Below are 21,368 nucleotides of genomic sequence, written 5' to 3' on the forward strand. Positions count from 1 at the left end.
GGGCGGGATGGAGGGTGCTAAAAACCAGCATATGGATAATTGCAGGTAAGTAAACAATTTAATTTAATTAATAAAACGAATTTCGTAGCGCGCACTGCAACGCATTTTGCGATGCAAGGCGCGCTACCAAATTCGTTTTATTAATTGAATTGTTTACTTACCTGCAATTATCCATATGCCGGTTTTTACATCTTAATCTATGAACTAATATGTGGGATACTCTGGAAAACATATTTGAATGAGTGAATGAATCTTATTTTAAGCATTAAACTTTACATGTGCATACATCTGCAATTTGCATGACAAAATGATAGATTTAAGAATCTGTTTTAATCATGAAATTCTGGAGCATAAATAGGTAACTTTAACACCTCAGATCTGCTCTGTCGACTTAGAGATGCTATTTCTTCTGTAAAAAACATCCCATATATTGCTCTTAAATGCGTGTGGTGGTATAGAACAGGACAATCAGAAGACCTAGCCACACACACTAACATGAATTAAAGCAATATTTTTTTTTCCTCAGCCGAACCTTGCAAGAAGGAAATCATAGCATTTTGAAGTTACAGAAGGGACCTCGCCTTAGGAGCATACATGTTAATAAGTTTGACCCGGTTACCATATGCTAAGCCGTTGAAGCACCAAGACAGGATTCCAGAGAGAAAAAGAGAGTGTATTCCCTCTCACTGTCACGCTAATACAATCTTAAAATAATATTATTTGTTCAGTTGCTCCTCTTTTGTCGCCTGCAACGGCACGCCATCAAAGTGTGGATGAAATATCTTATCCTCGATTCCTAGGAAATTGGAAATCAAAAGACAGTTAATGGACTATTCTTTTGACCTGCTTCATTTTCATTCTAATCTCTTGTCTTCCTCTGTTAGCTTTTTAGAAGGCACCTCCTTTCCCTTCTTGAAGAAGCAAAATTGCTTCTCCTTTTTCAGGTTTATTTTTTTTTCTACTTATAATGCCTGGTTGTTTTTTGATGCTCAATAAGCCCGAGGGCTGAAGTGTGTTTTAATACAACTTGAAAGCTACCCATGTGTGCACTTGATGGGAATGTGGCAGCAGGGGGTCTCATCCGCTCACCTCTTCTGATCTCATGATGTAAAGTAAATGGTGCATGTTCATAGAACAGCTTTCAAAGGAAAGCATGTTCTTTCTGTTCCTCTTTCCACCTCAACCGTTTGGATATGGAAAGGCTTTTCTGGCTCACCCTTGGTGCCACTGGTGCCTTTTTTTATGTTAGTTTCTAATGATTGACGGTCGATGTAAATTTTGGCCTCCATTGACACAATCTGATATTTTATTTATTGGAAGCCTCGAGGGCACCGGTGAAATTGTGCTATCACCACTGCTACTGCACCTTCTGTAAAGTCACCGGCTGGGACTTCCGGGTTAGTACACCGTCAAGTATTCCTCTTCTATGCATGTGTCTCTCTGCTGATGTGCATGTTACATGCCAGGGCTAGGGGAATTTGATACTAGGGAGAGCCATTCAGAGTGTCAGCATCCATGCCTTAATCAGTCCAGACAGTAGAATCTACCCCTGTGCATCGATTTAACTGAATTCACTCCAACAGTGTAAGGGCTTTATACAGAGAACTTTCTATTACACGACCCTGATAACAATCATTTTCTATTCCAACAACCACATATTAAGATTTTGCAATGTTGTGGTGTTTTGAATTCTGAATCTCCGAGGTGCTAAATCTGGAGGAAGTCCTTTTAGAATCCAGGCAGCAGCAAAGCAAAGAAATGTGATTGATCTAACCCTCTGCACATAATCCTCTAACAAGCAAAACATTAGAAAATATTTGTTTTGTTTTGTCTTGTGAATGACTTACCACTTTCCATCCTTACATCTTCCTTCCATTAGTGTTGTGAAACAGTGATGTCGGCTACCAAAGATATGGGCAGATATGAAGTTGCTGAACTATTTATTTGCATAATTTTGGAGTAAGAGAAAAACATCCACATTAATATGTCTAGGTTGGCAGAATCCATAGAAACTGTTGTTATGGTAAAGTATGTTAAGCCTCCTTGCTATGAAGTATCTTTTTAAGGGCGCTTTAATAATTTGCAATTAACTGATTTAGTTGGGACAAAACGTAAAAGGTCACAAAAATCATATATGTGACTATCCTATCCCTAATGCAAATATTTAAACATTTGCACTTTGCTACAATGAATTTCAAAGATTGCTTTTTTTTCGAAGCATTATTCAAGGAATATTTCTTTAAAAAGTACTGATGAAAAACCATGCAAATATATTCATAGCCACACCACCCAGAAATATCAAAATATTTCTGGTGCTTTTTAAACATCGAGAGGGGTTGGTGTCCTCATATCACCAGAAAACTCGATTTTTTTTTCTCTTTATCCCATCATCATGGGCAATGGTCACATTCATCCGTCTAATGCTCATTCTACCTAATTATAAACTGTTGCTATGGGCGTTTTTGTATTCTTTAACACTATGTAATTGGAGGGGTTTGAATTCTAATCATTGGACAAGTGAACTTCACGATATTTAGGATGATTAGGTTATACAGCCATCACTCCCACCATTGTCATATCCTAGCCCTTTTCTTATTGAGACAATTTAACTCCACCTCCTGGATGTATATCGCATATTCTAGCCAGACGGACTACATTAGAGGAATCTTCCTAATCCAGTTCTTACAAATCTCCCTCCTCACCAACAGAATCAACTAAAACAGAGGACTCCTTTGATTCACTGGTAAATGGGGCCTCTACCTCTCCCTTGTCAAGCATGTCAAATATGATCAGCGATAGGCTTACCTTAATATCTTGGGGGATTACCTTTTATAGTTTTCCCCACATTATTCCAGAAGCCTTCTATAATGGGGCACTTCACAAACATATGCCAGTCTCCTGCTTTACATACCCGCCCGTGTAGCATTTGCCATCATCTTTCCCAAATTCTTGCAGTTCTCTGTCTAAAGTGAACACATTTTATGCCTAAGGGGTCTGCATTAACTGTTTTAGAAAGAGTGCACATAAAACACAGACTCCCACCTATCTATCACAAAACCACCTGGTTTTTCAAGGGGTCACCAGGTCGTTTTGTGATAGGTCATTTCGATGTCTCCACAATATTCCCTGCTGCAGGCACTAAGCCCAACCACACAAGTGAAGTTTAATTTTTATCGGGAGTCTTTGGGGAATGCGGGATGCGTGGAAGTTTGTGGATCCACACAGATTCCAGAACATTTCATCTGCAGAAATGTGAGGAAAATGTTTTATTTTTGACACAGTTTGAGGTTTGCAGGGGATTATGGGTAACAGAACCTGATGAGAGCCACACAAGTCACCCCATCCCGGATTCCCCTCGGTGTCTAGGTTGTAAAAATATGTAGGTTGGCTAGTTTTCCATAGGTGCCGGCTGAGCTAAGGTTCAAAATCAACAGCTGGGCACATTGCCAAAAAAGGGTCATTTTTCAGTGGAAAAATGTGATGTGTCCATGTTGTGTTTTGGGCCGTTTTCTGTCGCGGGTACCAGGCCTACCCACACAAGCGAGGTAACATTTTTATCAGGAGACTTTGGGGAAAGCGGGGTGGGTGGAAGTTTTTGGAGGCACACAGATTTCAGAACTTTCCATCACAGAAATACGAGAAAAAAGTTTTTTTTACAAAGTTTGAGGTTTGCAAGAAATTCTGGGTATAAGAAGCTGGTGAGGGCCACACAAGTCACCCAATCCAGGATTCCCCTGGCTGTCTAGTTTTAAAAGATGAACAGGTTTGCTAGGTACCCCCAGGTGCCGGCTGAGCTGGGGTCCAAAAGCCACAGCTAAGCACATTGCAAAAAAGGGTCAGTTTTCACTAGAAAAGTGTGATATGTCTATATTGAGTTTCGGGACGTTTCTTTTTGCAGGCACTAGGCCTAACCCCACAAGTGAGGTACCATTTTATCGGAAGACTTAGGGGTACACAGAATTGTAGAATAACTGCTATTTCCTATTGACTTTCCATGCATTTCTCCCTTCTAAATGTAAGACAATGTGTAAAAAAGAAGTCACTTTGAAAAATGTCCTATAATTCACATGTTGGTATGGGTACCCACAATTTCGGAGATATCCAAATACTACCGCTTCTAAACTCTATATTTTGTCCCCATTTCGGAAATACATAGATGTCCTTGATACCTATTTTTCACTCTTTATATTTTACCAATTTAATTGCAATATACCCGGTACACAACGAAAACCGTTGCATGGAGCAGCTTAGTTATTGGCTCTGGGTACCTTTGGTTCTTGATGAACCTACAAGTCCTACAGATCACCACAGCCAGAAGGGTCCAGCGGATGTAATGGTATATTGCTTTAACCCCTTCCATGCTCATGACGAGCTCAGCTCGTCATGCAGTACAGTGCTCCTGTGCTCATGACGAGCTGAGCTCGTCATGACCACACCAGTTTTTATTGCTGTCCAGCACAGCAGAGGATTATGTGCAGCATCCATGTGGTTAAAAAATGTGTCTTAGTTAGAAGAAGTTACTGGGAAAAAGGTTGGCATAAATGGCTGTTTTTCAACTTACTACCACTAACTGCAAGGAGGTAAAATGCTCAAAAAGTAGTAAAAAGAGGCTATGTCCCAGTAAAATCCCAAAACTGTGTAGAAAATGTTGTTATTCTGAACAAAGTCTGCTGTCCCTGAAATCTGGGAAGATGGTGGTTTCAGCACCCCAAGCCCTTTTAGAAACCATTTGCAGAGAAAAAAACAGACGCTTTCTTCTGCAGCACTTTTTCCTCATTTTTCCAAAAACAAAAAAAACGTTGTGGTATTTTGGCTAGTTTCTGGGTCCCCTCCAGGGGAATCCAGGCATAGGTGTCGGGCGGAGTGCCTCCGCCAGGCCGACGGTGGCTACCGCCAGCCTGGCGGAGGCAATCCGCCCGACATCATAATGACCCCCGTAGTGCGGTCTTTTTTTTAGTTCCATTTCCAGTTTGTAATGTCAAAGACATGGACACACTATTTGTTATATTCAATAACAATCAGGTTAAGCAAAAACATTATTTTAACCAACTACTATTTAACAATGTTAATTTGTTACCCAGGCTTCAGCTAGTGTCACAGAGTGAGAGAAATACTGTGAAAAAGTACAGAAATTGAGAGTGGCACTGCAAACTGAGCATGGACAGATTATTTGCGTACCCATAATCTTTTGAACGAAAGCAGATTTTTTTGCTGACTTTTGTTTCTGTGGGGACAACAACATTTGGGCGAGAGCATAACAACTAAATGCATCAACGCTTTCACAAGATAAATCTATTTATTGTTCACTCGCTCTGGGGAAAAAATGCGCACGCACAATTCTTTCTTTGTTTTGTTACATGTGAGTGCCTTTGTTTTTTAACTTCTTATGTAATAATAGTTAGAAACTGTTTGATGTCCTTAGAAAGAAAAATCTTGCTTGTATTTTCTTTGTTCCTAAGGTGGTGGAGGCGTTCCTCTGTTTTGGTCAGCACCGTGAAGAGACAAGCTGGACATTGGCTTATTTTACAGAATGTTTGATTCTATAGTAAAAACTAGGGGGCATATTATCAAGGGGGTTTATCTCTGCTTTTTTGGCTTTAAAAGCCAAGAAAGTGGAGATAAAATTATCTCCCTATTACCTAGCTGTCGCTAACACCAGTTAGCGACAGCTAGTAGGAGATAACGACCATCTTGGGCCCCACTTTGCATGTCAGTGATATTTATCACTAATGACATGCAAAGTGGGCGTGCCAAGATGTTAGCGACTGGAAACAGTCGCTAACATCGCTATCTCCTATTACCAACTTTTGGAGATATTCGCGCTAAGCGCGAATATCTCCAAAAGCTAACACCTGCCCCTGAGCAGTTCTTAGCCATGTTATCCAATGGGAGGTGGATAACATGGCTAAGAGCATTAGCTCGGTAATGCATGAATATCGCTGACTTTTCAGCGATATTCATGCATTGCGGCTGTTTTTTATCGCATTTGCGATAAACCTTGGTAATACCAAGGTTTATCTGCGGTAAAAATCGCCGCAGCTTAGCGGTCAAATTTTCTCTCTGACCAAGCAATAGCGATAATTATCGCTATTGCTTGGTAATATGCCCCTAGATGATGTATGTGTGTTTTCGTGCTGCACCATGCGGAGGATGGGCGCCCTGGGCGAGGGGAACACCTTACAGTATTATACGACAGTCACAGCGTGCTCTATTTGAAGCAATTAAGACAGAAAGTGAATACAACTGGCATGAAGAATCAGAAGAGATTCTGAGCCTGTGCTTAATGAACAATCCCCATACCACATTCAGGTCCATGTGGAAACTCGAAACCGCTATGAGGACTGCAGTCAGGTAATAATTTCTTGAAACAACACATCTCTGAAGCTTTGAAAGAAAGTTCTGAAATAAAATAGACCACGCTTGTTTACACTAGGGGGTATATTTACAAGAACTGGTGCACAGCTGTTTTACCACAGGGGTGCATCCCAAAAATTCCAGCCGCAGTACGACAGATCCTAACGCCACGTTAGTGGTGTATTTACAATATTGAGCGCCATGGCTTTAGGAAGAAGATGGAGTCGCAAAAACTGATGCTGTTGTGTGCGCCGTGTCGTTAGAATTTTCACGCGAATGCTGCAAAAATTACATTCGCCTAATTAGCTTCTAGAAAATAGATGCTAGCTGTCCTAGCGTCACTTTTGTGCACCTGGTGGGAAAAAAAACAACGCTACTATGTGAAAAAATATAGGACCACTTACCTAAAAGCAGCAATGAAGCAGCCAGGAGTGAGCACAACTAAGGACAACAACCCCAGTAACAGTCAAGGAGCCTCATTTATGAGAAATGACGCATCGCTGCATGAAAGCAGCGATGCGTCACTTCTCAGTGCACACTCCTTGCGTCATGATTGATGCGTCATATTTATAATATGACGCATCATGTTGCAAGGAGTTACAGATACGTCAGTATTTCTGACGTATCTGTAGGCGCAAAAGTGACGCATTGCTGGAGTGTGTCACAAAAGTGACGCAAGTCCAGCAATGTGTACTTTCACATGGGCAAGTCCCATGTTGTTAGTGCCTGCGTCAGTCTTACGCCTGCCATGAAGAAGGCGTAAGATTTTGACGCATTAGCGGCCAATAAATGGTGCAATGAAGTCTTATAGATTTCACTGCGTCACTTCCATGACCCTTTCTTGCGTCAAAACGCCCCCCTCGCATACATTATACCTGGCGGAGGTATAATGTGGCGCAGGGGTTAACAAAGTGACGCATCTACCTAGATGCGTCACTTTGTAAATATGGCGCAACAAGGCACATTTTTTACGCCACTGGTGCGTCACAAAAAGTGACGCACCGGCGGCGTAAATGTGACGCACAGCCTCATAAATGAGGCCCAAGATGTCTAGCCAGGCTATCAGGAAAAGAAGAAGAGGAAGTGCAAATTCAGCAAGGAGGAGAATGAGATCTTGATCACTGATGTGACAGGGCACCAACGCCAGCTCTTAGTCAGCTCCACAGTGTCACTGGCGAGGAAAAAGACCATATGGCAGACCATAGTGGACAAGGTGAACAGCATTGCTGAAGTCAAGAGCACAGTGAGTGGCTGTATAAAGCGCTGGCACAATTGCAAGCACAAGACAAAGGAAAAACTGGCAACCAATTTCAAGGCAGCTTTGTAGACCGGAGGTGGTAGTCCAGTGCCCCAGGAGGAGCTGGATCCCTTGGAGGAGCAGGTATCCACTGTCATTTCTGAGGAGTGATTGGTTGGAGGTGCGGGGCAGGACAGTGCTGGCTATGACAAACTACAATAGCAACAGAGTAAGTTGCAACAAGGGGCAATGTGGGTAACTATGTAATGTTGTGCAGTGCAGGCAGCTATGTCCCAGCACTCTGCAGCACTATCTGCAGCCAAAGGGTAGGAGGCTGGCTCATCTATGGTTAAACATGGCATCAATGAAAGGCTCATGGGCATTTTGATAATATGTTGGTGTAGGGCAGCACAGCAAGTCTTCAGGCTGTGCTACCTTACGTCAAAAGAAAAGGGACGAAATGCACTGTATCTATAAGATACTGTGCATTCCTTTCCTTTATGCCAGCACCAGCGCACAAACAGCTGATGTCCGCCAAGGCAGGCACATTCGCACCATGGTGCAAGGGTACCAGCATTGGTGCTAGCCAGCTGAAGGTGCACCAGCATAGAGGACGGCACAGGGATGCTTTGTCTTGTTCTAACCCTAGTGCAACCCTGCACTTTCATAATCACACAGCTTGTTGCCGCAAGATGGTTTGTGGTGTCTATGAAATATACCCCGCTGTCTCACCTGGACCCATGCACACTAACCTAACCTGCACATGTATAGCATAGAATTAGTATCTCAGAGGAGAAACAGCACACATGAGGAGTGGGGGATATGTGGGCCATGTGTAGTACCTACACATTTGGGCATTTCAAGAGCCATGTCCATAGTAGACTCGAGTACACTATATTGTATGCAGCTGTCATGGCATGCAGGCTCAGGGCACACAAGTGTCAGCTGCAATGGTAGGGACCACCTGAACTCCTCTCATCTACTAAATATGACTGGGTGTGGGGGTGAATGCCAGTGATGTACACCAGAGGACAATGGGGCATATTGACAATGAAATGGCACAGCACATCGATGCACACAAATCTGCTGTGCTGAGCTACGTCTTTGCAAAAATGCATGAATGGGCTGTATTTACAGGAATACATGCCATCCCTATGCTCACCCCTGTGCCAGTGCAAAAAGAACACCCATGTGCCAACGCAGGCACCCTTACACCATGGTACAAGGGTTTCTGTGTTAGTGCTCAGCAGTTTTTTTCAGTGCCACAGCAAGAGAAAACACATGGGGTGTGCCGTACTCTTGTGAATATGGTGAATCCCTGTGCTTTTTAAATGACGCAGGGTGGCGCTGCTAAATTGCTTGCAGCACCATGTTATGCCAATTCAATGTAATTATGCGCCTCAGTAGGTACATGTATGTTACCATTCCCAGCACTACTACCATGTGGGGTGCTGCCTGACACATATCACTCTTTAACAGCCTGCCATGTCAGTCAATTGGATATGGTCACACGTAATGTAGGTGCTGTAAGCACATGACAGTCAATGTATGATCATGGTGCCATCATTGTGTGGCAGCAAGTTGGCTGCCAGGACCAAATTCGAAACAGCCAGAGGAGGTATGTACATATACAAGTGCATGTGTCTGATTAAAATAATGTGTGACGCCCTGCAGATAACCAACTCTGGTCCTGATTAAATCGGTTGATGTCAGCTTTCTGTCCTAGACTTCAGCAATGATGAGGATGATGACACAATGCAAACCATCGACCAGGATACCCTCCAAGAACTCCTGGACTCCATGGGGACACCATCTCTTGACACAGGGAGGGTCAATATCGTTAGGGGATCTCCACATCACCAGCCTACCGACCAACAGGCACCACCTGCCACCCCACCCAGACCCCCTGACTCTGAGGACCCACAGATTACCTTCCAACATACTGTAGTAGGAGTCCAGGGGTACTTGGTAGAGCAGGCGCGGGCAGAAATGGAGACTGCGGCGGCCACCCTAGAGGGAGTCTGTGGGTGCCTCTGTCCCAATAGGAACAACACTGCTGTCAAGAGAGGCACCTACTCTCGTCTCTGTGGCCTCCAAAAGTCCCTGGTTGACATCACTGGTGTCATGAGTCAGAGGCATCAACAAATGCCTTGTCAAGATGGCACCAGCAAGGTGGCCAACCAACTGGGGGAAATGAGAACCATCTCGGAGTCCATGGAGCGGAAGAAGGACTCCCTTTGCTGCCATGGTGGCCTACCACTGCTATGTTGCTGCTGTGGTGTAAAACCATCAGATCCTCCTCGCTGTTCTGCGCCTCATGTGTTGGCACCAATGAATGCTGCTGCAGGCATGGGATCCACATCTTCCGCCCCTGATGTGTGTGGGCCTCCCTCAGCTGCCACACTTACAACACCCACCTCATGGGAGACACTGCACACTTCAGAAGAGGAAGATGTGGACTGCACCTCTTTCCTACTAAAAAGTCTCTGGTAACATTAATCTGTGCCACATACCCAGTTTTTCCTTCGCCCTGTGCTTATGAACATGCCAGGGAAAATCAGCTGCCACTGTCCTAATTTTGATTTCACTCTATACAGCTAGACCATTTGTGGACTGTCAATGTGTTCTATCCCCCCTAATGACATTGTGGCCATCCTCCTCACTAAAGCACTCGCCTCCTCCACATGTACCATGACATGTTCCCCACATGGACTCTGTCTGCACAACCACTGGCTCAAAACATCTTTTGGGGTTGTTGTCCAATGAACTTTACCTGTGAGCTGCTTTGTCATTTGCACATGTAAAGAAATGTGCTTAGTATTACCTATGTGTTGCTTGTTATTTGAAGTATAGACCGTGTTGACCATTGGCCATTCTGTGAGGCAAATAAACAAACTACTTGTCAAACGGACATGGGTTTTTTGGAGTGAGGGACAATGCTAGGCAGTGTGACTGTAACATATTTGGTTAACTCTATTTGTGTGTTGACTTGCAAGTGGTTACTCAAGGTTGTAAGCATGATTTTCTACTGGTGTCATTTAGTCAATATTAATGGTGAATTAAGTCACCCCACTAGTGCGGGGTTTATTCAGGGATACTAGCAAGCAAACACCATTGAGATGTCATGTAAACGCTGCAAGTGTGTTTGGGTATGGGACAGCTATTGGGGTGTGAGTCTAAAAACCTGGAATTTTGGCAAATGTTTTGACCACAGCATTCCTCCAAAGCATGCTGCATGACATACCCACACAGAGTTATCATATGTGAATGCATAAGTAGCACCGTGTACCATTTCCATCATGAATATCATGTGCACTGCTCAACAAAGTCTGTAGATAAATATTGTAAAGTCATGGCCAATCTGACAGATCCCTGTCCATTGCAAAGGCATCTACTCACACATGTTGCCAAACACTGCTAGCAAATCAATCAGGAAATTGTAAGCACGCTACTCACCCATGAGGGTCTCAAGGCACTGAGGGAAAGGGGGGTCCGCAGGTCTGTTCAGCCGAAGAGCCAGGTCTTGAGGGTCTTCCTGAAGATGTTCAGGGAGGGGGCGCATCTGATGTCTGCAGGTAGCTAATTCCAGGTCTTTGCTGCAATGTGAGAGAATGATATTTCACCTGCTTTTGCTCTACGGATGCGCAGAATTTCGGCCAGTGCGATGTTGGAGGTTTGGAGGTTTCTTTTGGGTACGTGGAAGTTGATTGTGTCATTGAGGTATTTGGGTCCGTTGTTGTGTAGGCATTCGTAGGCGTGGTTGAGGATTTTGAAGGTGACTCTTTTCTTCACGGGGAGCCAGTGGACTATTCGTAGGTGTTGGCTGATGTGTGTGTGCTGGGGGATGCTGAAGATGAGTCTGGCGGCTGTGTTCTGTATTGTCTGTAGTTTGCGGAGAAGAAACTTGTTTATGCCGGTATAGAGTGCTTTTCCATAGTCTAGTCTGCTCTTGATGAGTGTGTGGGTGACTGTCTTCCTTGACTCAGGGGGATCCATTTGAAGGTCTTACGGAGGATGCAGTGGGTGTTGAAGCAGCTGGAGGTGACGGCATTGACCTGTCAGTTCATGGTGAGTCAAGTACGATGCAGAGGTTTTTGGCGTGGCCTGAGGAGGTTGGTGGGCTTCCGGGTTTAGTCGGCCACCTGTCTAGCAAAGACAAATGCATGTACATAACATTACCTGAGCATACATGCGAACCCCCACACAGTAAATCATGATGTAGCCCTGTATGTAGCAAACAAAGACATTTAATGTCAATCGAAAACTACCTTAACTTAACTTACCTTACTCTACACATTTAGCACAACATGATAAACATCAACCCCCCAACCCTCTTAACCCCTTGCACGCTGATGACGGAACCGCTCTGTCATCAGCTGCGGGTGCGCTGTGCTGATGGCGGAGCGGTTCCGTCATGGCCCGCCCCGCTCAATAGAACGCTCATGCGCGGTGCGAATTCCACGCCTGCGCTGAGGGTTCTATTGAGCGGGGCGGGCCATGACGGAACCGCTCCGTCACCAGCATAGCTCAACCGATGCTGGTGATGGAGCGGTTCCGTCACCAGCATGCGGCCGCCGCGCGGCCGCCCCGCCCCCTTAGCACTGCGGCCGAATAGCCGCCGCAGTGAAGGGGTTAAGACACTTCTTCACTCAAGGACAAAATAAATGACACCTAAACATCAACAAACTAAACATAGATTCCTAAACAATCATATATTATTTTGCATTTTTTTCATTTTCTCATTTTGCTATTTTTTATATTCATTTATAAAACAACTCCCACCCCAACAAAACACAAAGTACCCCTACCCACTAAATTTGTAACCCACCCCTACACAGCCTCTAACACCACTACCCCTACACTACCACTACACTAACTAACCTCTACTAAGCTATAAAACATAATCCCCTAAAACTAAATACAGGGGTAAGGGCAGAATGACTCCCTGTGGCTAATATGACCCAGGTCTTCCCACTGCCTGCTTCAGTTTGTGGAGAGGTGTCAGTCCTTGGGCCATTTCATTTTCCAACACAGTCACCCACAATTTTAAATCAGAGTGATTATTTTTAATGTGAACCTCAAAGAAGCTAGGCCCTCCTGTGGCTTGAGGTGTGGGGCCAGGTGGCTGGGATGGTCCACTGGTGGATGGGCTGGGTACTGCTGCCTTGTCAGTACCTTGGCCTGAGGGTCCATTCCTGTTTGGCTCATTTTCTCCTGAGTCGGTCGTCCTAGAGGATATCTTATCCACTTTGCTAGAGCCTTCTCCTCCTTGTAACGCCTCCTCAGGGCCCTGTGTGCCTTAGCGACTCTTCAGAGGTGGTGGTAACACTCCTTTCTGATGTTATGCTTCCTCAACTGCTCTGGGGTCAGGTTGTCTGTTTAAGCAATAAGGATAATTGTCAGTCTACGGGTGATTAGGAACAGGTACAAATATAATAAAACAATATTAATTTCACAACATCTAAGGTTGCAGCCTCTACAGCCTAAATGTTTCTTGCAGCTTAGAGTGACCCTACACGTGTCTATTACCTATCATATCAGATATACTAAGGCCAAATTACAAAGGCAGGGCAATTGTTTCCCACTGCGATTGCAACACATTGGCACATCTAGATATGACCATGCCAGTCCTTAGTATGCTTGAGAACAATACTCTCTGGCACTCATGGAATCGTACACATGTCATCTTTACTGAACTTTAGTGTGCCTTCTACATCCTCCAATGGCCTTTATGTCGTGGGCATTTGCCACAGTAAGATGTGCAATATCTACAAAGTACATGCATTGTCTCACAACTTAGTGTAACTTATATGGCAAAGAGACATATCCGGACATACTGCTTACTCTACTGAACACTTGGCAGGTATAACATGTAACAAAGGATGCTGGATAAGTACCTCACATCACACAGAGGCATATGAAACATCTCCTATCTGAACTGTTGTAAGTTAATGGTGAACCTTGCCACCGCTTATTACATACTTCCAATATCATAGCATGTGCAACTGACATGCATTTGTAATTCTTCACAACCACGGCCATGTTTAGATATATATCCACTACTACATATTTTCCCATAGTCTGCCACTGTGAGCATGGCTCCCCTGTCAAGCCTCTATCAAGTGGTCCATCCTAGGCTGGCAATGTATTCTCCTTGACAGTAGTCAGAGGCTGATAGACATGCAACACGTAAGAACGACTTTTCATGACCTATTTCTCATCATACAAAAGTTTATTTGTGATAGGGAAGCACATTAGATCTGACAAGTCACACAGCATCTGACATCACAATCAATCCTTGCACTACACAATTAGAATTGATGAAGACAATCACCGATGAAGTTGGGGTCCTTGAAATTGATCACCTCACCAACTGTGTATGATGGGGGCCAGCTACAAGACATAACACATAAAACACATCAGGAAAGTCAGAACACATATTTGATATGCAACAGAAGTAATATACATATGCATAGCTATTGACTATGTAACCCTTTGGGTTGTAAGTAATAAAATGACAGTTTACATGTCTGAATGATATGCATCGGTTAGGCAGGCCGATGAGCCAAAAAATGCACCTGTTGGCCAATTTGCGGAATCAGGTAATGAACCTCATCACTACCATATTCCACTATGGCCGATGACTTTGATGATTCTCTAAACCTACATAAGTCACATACCATATTCAGCAAGGTATTGCAATACCCAGGCCCTCATAAATTGTGACACGAGGAAATGAGTACACTATATACATCACACATCATGCACACTTGTTTCCTAAGTTAGGTGGGTTCTGTACCTATCAGTGCTTCATACTACATGGTATTGTTCAGACATGTTCCATGCATCCTTAAGTTTGTAAATGCAAAATTGAACAATAACATGTTTGAGATATGTTGTGTTTTATTCAGGCTAGCATAACTTTGGATACACTACCATGTGAGTGTGCTCCCCTCTGGCATACATTGCACCTCTCATACTAAAGGCGTGTATACAATAGAAGTCTCATATGTAAGGACTGTTCCAGTGGCTCTGGTCTCAAAATCACCTGCATGAGGCCATGCAAATGCAGCACACAGGATTTGTTGTGCATTCAGAGGTATGGAGCCAGGCAAACCAGTGGAAAGCACAGCAAAGCCTTAGTGGACACCAAGGAGCCATACTTTTTACATCGGAAATGCTGTTCAAGACCAGTGATATGTGTATTGCCATGCCCAGAGGTTATCTAAGCTGTGTAAGCCATGGCAGGCCTCATTAATGCCTGACTACCCATGGGGTTTATTTACAGGGCCCTTGCGCGGCCGGGTCTTCACTTTTGACAATGTAAGAAGTGACATCCTAGCAGTGAAAGGGGCTTGTAAATAGCCCCTTTATGTGTAACATATGTTCCACAATGGCCCATCACAACCGTCCCTGACGACTGTTAGTTGTGAAATAAGCATTTCCGGAGTGGATCTGCACTATCTGGTCTGTTATCATATTAATTGTCTGGATGGGCTATGAGCAGGTACATAAGCTCAATGCTTCCCTGTGACTCGTTTGTATCAACTACAGGGACACTAACACTTGTGTGGCCCTCTCAGTGTGACAGATAGAAATGGTGCAGATCATGCCAGCACTATTGTGACACAAAAACAACCATAATGCCCACACCCTCCTTACTTTCAATATATCTATTATTTCACATAGGACCAAATGAAAAATTCATTAAATCTGGTCAGGTACTTTTATTTATACCACTCACTTCTGTGATTTTTACCAAATTTTCATATCTTTCTTTTCAAGCAGAAGAGCAATACATATTTACAAACACTTAAATCACTTTTTACACATATATATATACGTTTTATACAAAACAAAACAAGTACAAAAAATATGAATTCATAAATCAAACAACAAACATCCAAATGACAATAGACATTTCAATTCTCATTTTTATCCAACTCAATTCGTATAACACAACCACTCCCAAGCTTAGACAATAAAACTGTGACTTACAGTGAAAATTAAAGTAACTTCAAATGTTCTAGTTTGCAGCCTGCAGGACCCATTACATCAATTCCCTTTATCCATTACATCACTTCCTGGGTGGATGTATCACGTTTTCAGCCGATTCATTGTTTTTATTTTTACGCTATCAGTCAATGTGTTGATTTTATATTGTGCCTGGCAAGGCACCATGCGGTTATTTAAACGCGTCAGCTGGGAAGAGTAATTTTTGGCTGAGACGGTGGCTGCAAAAATGATGCTTTAGGCTCATGCTTGTTTGATGTAATAGGGCAAATGTGTCTTTTTTTGTGTATTGGGATGTGCAATGCATGTAATAATGTACAGGGATTGCAGCGTTGGGTGTGAATAGTGGAGTTGACCTCTTTACTGTCTTTGCCTGTGGGTACTCAAGGGCATATTTTAAGGGCATCGCTCCACTGGAGCCTCACTTTTTAGGAAGCTCCGCCATGCCCTGCTCCATATATTCAAAGCGGAGCTAAGCCACTTTGCCTGGCTTAACGAGCTTTTTAAATATTGTACCCTTTCAAACAGTTATCTCCATGAAAGGGTGTGCAATGAGTATTGCTGTGGGTGATCCACTGCAACACTCATTGCTTTTTGACGCTGCCCCAGATTTACAAGTATCTGTAAATCTGAGGCAGCGCCAAAAACAAATGCCACTGAATAGCAGGCTTTAGATTAGTGCAACAAGGAGTAATACTTGTATTTCTCCTAATTATTTGCTTTTTCTATGTGTGCTGCATTCTACAGCACACATAGAATGAGCAAAACTTAATTATTGATTGTTCATCCCTGCAACACAGGCACCCTTGCACTATGGTGCAAGGGTGCCTGTGTTGGCGCTAAGCAGCTTTTTTTAGGGCCAGCGCAAGGCAAAACCCAGGGGTACGCCGTATTCTTGTAAATACGGCACTTCCCTGCATTTTTTAAATGATGCAGCAACAGCGCTGCAAAATTGATCACAATGCCGCACTGCACCATTTCCTAGTAAATATACCCCTATGTGTGTTGACAGTGTACATAAGTGTTTTTTAATGCTGTTCAGGGAATCATACTATGCATAGTGCCCAAACACCCAGGTAGGACAAGGGTGCACCTTACAAGAGGTGCCCAGTGTACAAAATAAGTTTCCCCCAGGGATGCGACAAACTAGCACTACCATTCACCCACATTTACGACAGTGCAGCCTACTGCAAACTGTGCATGTACCACAGTGAAGGCATCAGGCTATGGGTAAACTTGAGAGGGTAACATTTTCTCTTGCAGGCGAGTGCAGTGATTGGCTGCCTCCACCTGGAAGGGGATGTATGGATGGCACAATATACATTTTTGAGTATAGGCCATTCATATTCAAGGTAGATACCCCACAGAAAAGTAACAGTGTCATCATTTGCGACCACATTTATTCACACTGATGCTGCTATCCTAGATCACTGTGCATGTCTTGCCGTGAAATCCTACATATTGCTGACAGTAAGGCTGCGTAACTTATCCCATAACTATACTCTGCATCCAGGAAGTGTTGCTTGTGCCTAGCAGTGGGTGTTCACATGCAACACTGTTACACTGGCAAAGGATGGTATGTAGCATTTGTATATGTGATGTGAGATCTCCTAATGGATTTTATGTGTGGATACACGTATTGATGTAGCATATGTAGACTGCAGTTTTGGGACCGTTTTTCCATGCAAATACTATGTGGAACACTTCGCAGTCATCATACTATGAGTGGACTCCACTATCGTCCACAAGTACGCACAAATGTGAAGCTGCATGATACACACACACACAGTCATAGCACACTGTCTAGGTCATCACACCATGTTAATTGTGGCTGGCAATGGAGGATTATTTGGTACAGGTAGTTGACATGCACACTATTTTGTTTCTACCAGATAATGTTCAATGTTGTTTTTTACACATGGCTACATACATTTTCTGTGTGATAATTAGTTGCAGGTTAACTGTGTATGTTTTGATGTTTACTGTGACAATGGAATCACAATGCATACACAGTGGAAGTGCTCATAGTTGTATTTAATTATATATTTACAAAGTAACATATCTCGTCATTTGGTGATACAATGTACATCACTAATGCTTCTGTGAATAAATTATTGATGAGGTGGTCCCTCCGCAGTGTTGCGGCAACTGATGGCACAGTTTGATGAGGCTTCTTATCTTCTTCCTCCTCATTGTCTGGCAGTTCCAGCTCCTCATTGCCATCAGCCAATGGCATATTTGTCCTTACACAAATGCTGTGAAAAATGCAGCACACCAATATTATTTTGTACACAATAGGTGGTGAGTATAGCAATCGGTCCCCAGATATGTCAAAGGCTCCTGAAGCGGAATTTTAAAACACCAAATGTCCGCTCAATGATGGACCGGTTGCGGGAAACATCCTTTACAACGCAACTTTTACCACGCAGTGCCTTTACGACGCAACTTTTACAACGCAAACCATTACAACACATTGCGCTGTGGGGCGCTCTAGGATAGGGAATACGTTTAATTTACTATCCAACACCTTCCCTAGTGTCCACGGGGACTGGAGTTGGAATAGTAAATTAAACTATTCACTATCCAGCACCCCAAAGCGCTATGCGTTGTAAAGGTTTTTGTTGTAAAAACCGCGTTGTAATGGCATGAGTTGTAAAAGTATGCGTTGTAACGTCATACATCCCCGGTTGCTCCTGAGAGCATGATTGTAGCTCCGCTGGGCTTCCGTTTGCAGGGGAGTCATGACCCACAACAGCAGGGCATATCCTTGGCCAGCTGCAAAGGCAAGAGGTGTACAATTAGTTAAGAGTCATGACAAGGGATGGCCCCACATTCATGTGATGTGCATTCTGTTATGTGTCCTGAATGCCTCATAAACCTTGCTTACTGTAAGAGACATGATATGACATTGTGTGGCATACACTCAAATAGGGATTGGGAATGACTGACACTGTGCTACACATACAGGTGTGCTGCCCTCTGTGATTCACTTACTATTTGTCATATTGGTGAGTGCCAATGCCATGCAGGAGACCCTTTTTTCAGCAGTAAAAAGAGTCAATTTGCCATTGAGTAGACACATTTCTCACATTCATCTATTGTGCCTATTATTGGCTAGTATTGCCATACCTGAACTGATGCCTGTCTGATTTTACAACATGTAACCGGAGCAAATGTTGTGGCGTACTTCAGTCACACTTATTTGGCATTCAGAGTTGAAGTCAATGTTGTTCAATGTGTACTGCCATAGGAAGGATAGTGAGTAGATATCAATGTGGGACATGATAGTGTACAAATGGCAGTGCACAGTGTCCACTATAGTGACAGAACACAAGGCGTTGGAGTTATGAGTTAATCTTGCGCTGTACAGTACAATTGCTAGACTAACTATACTACTGTGCCATACTGTTTGTGGACAGTGTAGGCCATATTTTCCACATGATTCAGTGCCCAGTGTTTTGTGCCTATGCTGGCAGAAACTGTGCATCATTGCTCCAAGACAAGCAAATTGTTCCCAAGATGACTGGGTCTTTGACTGTTATGAGAGATGTCGTTTGTGAATGAGACTGAACCTTGCTGCATAGTCTGGAGCTTTGGAGGACTGATAGAGTGATTTGAGCGCTGCAAAATGATGTGCACATAAGATGTGATGTGTGTGTATGATGAGTGATGTAATGTAGCATGGTAGACATGATTAAGCAAGGTTAATATAAGACAATAATTCTTAGTTTCCCAGGTTTGAGATACATCTCATTCCTCATGACCATGGGATTTACATGTGGACACAGAGACTAGAGACAGAGAATCCCTTGCTTCAAAATGGTGTTTGGACCCAGCATTTTATAAGGTGTTGCATTAGTGAGGCTCTTTGACACTAGTGAATGTACAAGCAGGGCCTCATTTAGCAGTTGTTGCCACTGGACAGCATTGGATGTCATCTGGCTGTGCTCTCCTGCATCCAAAGTGAAGGGGTGAAATGTGCCATATTCCTAAGATTCAGCACATCCACAGTTTCTCCGCATATGCACATGGTAGTGACTAGTGCCATCACCCTCCCTTGCACCATGGCGCAGGTGTGTCACCTTAGTGCCGTCCCATAACATCATGCCTTAAGAGACACATTTGTGTACCACAGACACACAATCTATGCAATTCCCTCATTCTGTGTGTCCTGTGGAATGCAGGATACATAGTAATTGAACATTACAAACAGACATGCAATTATGTATCCTCATTTCACCTCCCTTTGAGAGGCACATTACATGTACACAGGACTAGGATCCCTAAACATGGAATGTCTGGAAATGTGTGATATCTTCATTGGTGTTGCATGGGAAAGGACACTGCAAGGCCCAGGGTGCACATCCTTAACAGTGGGTGAATGAATGCTGCAATTTGCTGTGGCTTATGTACATATGAGGCCATGCAATGGCTTATGTACCTATGAGGACATGTAATGGCATGCAGACAGACTTTGCATTGCCACATTGATATAATTTGGGGAGCTGCTCTGCCAGTGCATCATGACCAATGATACTGTATCAGCGCAGCTCACTTGTGGTCTACAGTGGCAAAGGCAGTCTCAAAATATGCGATTTGTAGGATTGTGTGTGCACATGCCATATAGTATGGTACAAGTGTGTAGGCCCATACCAACTACGTTTGCGCTGTCTCATTCAACAGAAGACTAATATGTCAACTTATTCCAATATAATTGACTGTCATGTGGTCTGTCATGTGCTTGAGAAATACTTACCAACCATTCGGCAATTCCCATATGTCCCATTCTGGAATCACTCATTGATGGAATGCTGGAAGATGAAGAAATCATGAGCACTGCCAGGGTAATTCGCAGGGAAATTAATGAAGAGGCCCATATGGTTTACAATTGCATGCATGTTCATCGAATAGGTGTGCTTCCTGTTGTGAGATGTAGCCGCTGGAGGCACAAATTATACATGGGTACAGTCCATTGCCCCCAACACATGCGGAAATCTTGCAATGGCATAAAAGCCTTGCTTGTTCCCCTTCTGTTGCTGCGCTGTGATGGAAAAAAGAGGTACTGCGGTGTGAGGCTTATGATGGCTTCTAGAACAGAGGGAAGGAACCTTGAGAAGGATGCCTGGGATACTCTTGCCACTCTGGCTGTGGTCGGTAGGAATGTTCCAGACAACAGCATGTGCAGGACAGCCAGTAGCTTGGCCCGTGAAGCTATGTTGCTGCAGCGCTGTGTTGCTGGCTGCAGCCTTGTTTGAATCTGGTGCTGAAGGCAGACAATGGACTCCCTCCTGAGCCTGTAATGTGTAATGACGACCTCCTTCCTGAAGTCAATGAGAGTAAACCTCGGGTGGTATGTCCACTCCCTTCTCTTGCTCTTCCTCTGTGGTGATGGTCTCCTTGGTGTTCGGACCTGGATTAGTAGTAGGTCTATGGCGTAGTTGAAGTTGAGCTTAGAGTGATTTTGGTATGTTCTACTTTTATACCAGTGTCTATGCATCATTTTAAAACCTGCTTTTCCTTGGCAGTAAAAACTGCCACTGTTAGGACTCTGCGCCTGATTTTCAAATGTAGCGTATTTTCCCAAAATCGTTGTAAATATGGCTGCATCAGTTGTGTGATAATTTTTCCTGGGGAATGCCTACCTTGCATATTATTAGTGAAAAGTGCCTCTAGCGGATCTGGCACTAAGAAAAATAGGCGCTGAAGGTAAAAAAGTGACATTAAGGCCTCTAGCATCACTTTGTGAATATCGCACAAATTAAAT

The sequence above is a fragment of the Lissotriton helveticus genome, chromosome 2_1 (assembly GCF_964261635.1).
Source record: "Lissotriton helveticus chromosome 2_1, aLisHel1.1, whole genome shotgun sequence".
Classification (NCBI taxonomy): domain Eukaryota; kingdom Metazoa; phylum Chordata; class Amphibia; order Caudata; family Salamandridae; genus Lissotriton; species Lissotriton helveticus.